Here is a 4,644-nt window from a genome sequence, read left to right as displayed (position 1 = left end):
CCACTGGTGTGCCTCGCCAGTCTGGGTGAGGGGCTGAGGGCTGTTTTCAGGCTGGCGGGTGACTGAAGCTCCCAGCCTCTTTTTTTTTTTAATTCTTGGATTTATTTACCGTCTATAGCTGTCACTGGAGCTGAGAGCCAGCTCCAGCTCCGAGGCTTGGCTCCAGCTCTGAGGCCGTTGCCGGCGGAAAGCAGGTATCTGGGTTTGTTCAGCTTCTATAATTGAAACTCTGTTGCCATCACTGGCGCTCTAAGCTCTGAGGCTCCGGCTGGCTGAAAGCAGATATCTGGGGTTTGTTTAGCTTTTATAATTGAAACATTGTTGCTTTCGGGCTCAGAGCCGGGCCGCGGCGGACGGGGAACCTTGGCTTCCTCCATCACTGGAGCAAGCAAGCCTCATGCTCGCTTCAGCTGCGTAGCATTCGGCCGCCATCTTTGTTGACAGTTAATTTGCATATCACCCTGATTAGCCCATGGGAAGCATAGTGGAGGTACGTACGGTTAATTACCCTTTTGTCTTTTATTAGATAGGATAGTTTTAATTTGATGATTAATTCTTCTTAATTACCCAATTTCATATTGTAGTTTTAGTGGAATTAATCTTTAACAACTTAAATTGACATTGCTGATTCCACTGTATTTCACATCACTCATTGGCACAAGCCTGTGGCATAACCACTCAGTACAGGTGTAGTGGTGATGGTGTGGGCTTGAAGCCAGATACACTGTGTTCTAATTGCCCAGCTCAAACTTCACTTACTCATGGAAGCCTTTCCTGACTTTCCCAAGTCAATTCCAGTTAGTGTTGGTTGTCAATGCACCATATACCTCCCATTCATAACAAGTCACTGGTGCAGTGATAGCTCTATTTCAGTGAGTATTTGTTTCTGTGTGCCTTTCCAACTAGACTGTGAGCTCCATGGGGGCAGAGATCACAAACGCTGATACTCACCATGGTATCTCCAACATCTAGCACAGTCCCTGCACATAACAGGCACTGCATAGATGTCATTAGTGAATAAAAGGAAAATGATTTCTTAAAGACATGGTCTCTACCTCAGGGAACTGAAAGTCTGGTAGAGAGAGGGTGACAGTTCAGAAAGATGAGCATTGCAACCGGAAACACAGATGGCATAGTGGTGGCAGTGAATAGATTATTTTGGTACATGTTCAGAGATGTGTCATTGAAGAAGATGTGTTTGAATTAGATCTTAAATAAAAGGGGGGGAAGGAGTAGCTAAAGATGATACATGACCAACCAATAGAGAGCAGTGAGGAATCAGGTAGGCCAGGTAAGTGGGACAGACCCTTTAAAAGGCCCTGTGTAGGTAGTGCAGGGGAGTTTCATCTTGATCTTCTATGCCCATGCACATACCCACCAAAGGACCGTGGCCCGTGTAATTGAAGGCTAACTGAGAAACGTAAGGACAAGGTAGTTTTCTTAAGCTAAAGTCCTGGCTTTGAAACATCTTCCTATAGGATGATGCAAATGAAGGACTTTATGCATTTTCTTTCTGACTAGACAGATCTTGTGAGTTTTGTCTTTCTTTCATAAAGCTCTTCTCTTAACCCATACTGTATAAGATTTTGGGGCCACTTATAAAAGGCAGCCTCAAGAGACCCATCTGGCTTGACAGAGGGTACAAAGTACCAAATACGGCTTTCAACCATATGGTCATAAACAATAGTCTGCTACTAAACCAATGGAATACAGTTTTCTGTTCCAGAATTCAATCTTTTTTTTTTTTTTTAAATATATTTTATTGGTTTTTTACAGAGAGGAAGGGAGAGAGATAGAGAGTTAGAAACATCGATGAGAGAGAAACATCGATCAGCTGCCTCCTGCACGCCCCCCACCGGGGATGTGCCCGCACCCCCGGTACATGCCCTTGACCGGAATCGAACCCGGGACCTTTCAGTCCGCAGGCCGACGCTCTATCCACTGAGCCAAACCGGTTTCGGCCAGAATTCAATCTTTATGATACCTTTGGAACTTAGTTTAACAAATGTTTATCAGGCACATACTAAGTTGAAGGACTTCTACATATAAGTTCAGAGAGTATGGAGATAAGAAAGAAAGAAATTCCTGTGAAGCAGCTTCCATCCGTTCTTAGCAATCCCAGAGGTGGGTGAGGGAACTGACATTTGTCAAACGTCTATACATATCATGTATTAATATTATCCCATCTAATTCTCAAAAAAATCGTAATGGGAGGGATAGGAATCATACCACTTTTATAAATGAGAAAACTGAAGCTTAGAGAAATTAACCTGTTGACACACAGCTAGCAAATATGAGAACACATATTTAAAACTGTGTCCTTGAACATGTGAATGTCAACATATGGATCTGATTTCACAGGGACTTCCCTAAATATGTTTGGAAACACAGAAAGTAGGACAAAATTCATGGCATCTAGCTAAAACCTGTTTTCTCAGAAGATGGACTAGATATCTACTTTGGCATCTTCTCAACCACCTATTCACACCACAAAACAGTGTAAGGAAATATCTAGAACGTGAAATCACTTATCTAATCACTGGCCTGACGTTTATCAGTATAGTCTTGTCCTAAACTTTCTAATATATCAGTGAATTTATCTCTACAACTAAAACAATCTCTGTGTCAATGCTTAAAAACCAAATGACCAGTTAAACTTAATAATAATAATAATGTGGGTTTTTCTATGATTCAAATGATTACTAATGGTAAAAGAAATGAAATGTCAATTCATTCACATGTATAAAGTACCACAGTTAGTGTATGGTGGTAAAGATGAAAAACAAAGAAGACAATTTGCCTCCAAGGAATTCATGGACTTATGTATGAGGGAGGTGGAAGAGGAGACACAGACTTTCTAGTAAGTACAAATAGTAAGAAGAAAATAGGACACACTAGATATCCGCAGAGCACACCTTATCCCCCTCTACCCCACCATTGACCGATGTCCCATGAGATTCTAAAGATGATTGGAGGTAGCTCTGGCCCATCACAAGTCTCTGATCATAAATGGATGAGATGCAAGACATCTAAATAGAAATTTTCAGCTTCAATGGACTCAACCATTTCTTAACATAAACTTAATTATACATAGGAAATTCTAATTTGGTGCTCTGAGGCTAACAATTGAGGGGTGGTCTCAGATATGCAGTCTCAGACTGTTTTTAGAAATGTGAGAAGCTTTGGAAACATTTCTTGTTTAACGATCACTCAAAGACGATGGACTTTTTTTTTTTCCCCACACAGAGTATGGGTGACTGTCCTATAGCATGCAAACAATAAAGGGGATGTAAAATAATAGAGCAGATTGCTAGTAATAAATCTATCTACAAATCCATCTAGGCAAGCTATAATTTCAACGTGCATGAATTTCCTTATTTGCAAAATTGAAAGGATAATTAGCACCAATCTCAAGGCAATAAAAGGATCATATAGAAAACCCTTAGAACAGTTGCTGACCTACACTAAGTACTCAATTAATATTAAGTCTAGTAAATCCCAAACTTCCCAGGCTTCAAAAAAATGTAATTAAAATGGCGCTTTAAACAATTCTGGCTAAGACTTTTTCTTACCCTTGGTATATTTCTCATAGCAGCAAGCACACGGGAAGGTTGTTTTATAAAATGTAAGTATTCTTGGGCAATCTTACCTCCGACTCACGCTGGCCCAGCGCTCCCAAATCCAGGAAGGTATCCCTGGTCCCGATAGGATGGAGCCACGCTGCTCCACTGTAGCGCTGCTAGAGGTAAACTGTGTCGCTGGCCCTCGGGCTGCACTGCCCGCTTTTTATAGAAGCTGGCGTCTGAGCGGGCCTGTGGGCGCTCGAGAGAGCTGGGCAGTGGCCAATGAGAAGAAGGGAGCTCGCCTGCTGGTGGGGAAGAGGAGCTGGGAGGCGGGGAGAGCGTGGGCAGAGTCCTGACCTGTCTGCGCCAGCCTGTGTCTGAGACTTGCAAGCCTTACTTAGCCTTCAGGTGTTTCTGACTGGCGTTTTTATTAAGCTGTTAGGCCATCCTCAAATACAGAAGTCTGACTAATATCTAGAGTTGGAAATTCCCTCCAAACCAAGATCGCACCTGATAACAGCATGACTCCTATAGGCTTGTACTGCTTCTCCAGTTGGCGACTAAAGCAGGAACACCCCACCCTCTTTTTCTTCTGTGCTTCTAGGTTATTTGAGAGTCCAGACCTGCCTCATCATCTTTCTTTTGGTGGCTTCCCTTGTTCCTTGAAGCAGAGCAATCCTTGAACTTTTTAGAAGGGAAGTTCTCCCTATCCTTCCCATTAGAGACATTTTAAAGCTGCAAGCAGATGAGCATGCTATATTAGCAGAAAATCATGTTACATGCTATATGAACAAAACGGCCCAGAAACCAAACATTTGGACTGGTTATTTACTGATTGAGTGCTCAGTCCATTAGATTCTGCCACAAAGGGCAATATATGCAACACATTATACTGTAGGACATTTTTTTTTCAATTTCTTAAATGTCAATTTGTTGATGTATAACTTACAGTAAAATTCGCCCTTCTGAGATGTACTTACAGTTCTGTGAGTTTTGACCAACATATACAGTTGTGTAACCACCAATCAGAACCCAGAACATTTCCATCACCTCAAAACAGTTCCCCGTCCCAATCTTCTCC

The 4,644-nt window shown here is 42.1% G+C and overlaps 1 protein-coding gene across 1 annotated transcript in view; it reads right to left on the bottom strand.

Moving 5' to 3' along the window:
* Positions 1-4,184, bottom strand: part of TPH1 (tryptophan hydroxylase 1) — a 20,074-nt gene extending 15,890 nt beyond the window's left edge. The window contains exon 1 of the mRNA XM_006768407.2: positions 3,650-4,184. The gene's annotated coding sequence lies outside the window, so the exon portion shown is untranslated. The remainder of the gene's footprint in view (positions 1-3,649) is intronic.
* Between the last annotated feature and the right edge of the window lie 460 nt (positions 4,185-4,644).

This window comes from Myotis davidii, unplaced genomic scaffold, assembly GCF_000327345.1.
Source record: "Myotis davidii unplaced genomic scaffold, ASM32734v1 scaffold1363, whole genome shotgun sequence".
NCBI lineage: Eukaryota > Metazoa > Chordata > Mammalia > Chiroptera > Vespertilionidae > Myotis > Myotis davidii.
The sequence above is the reverse complement of the archived record's forward strand: the minus strand, read 5'-3'. Positions and strand labels throughout refer to the sequence as shown.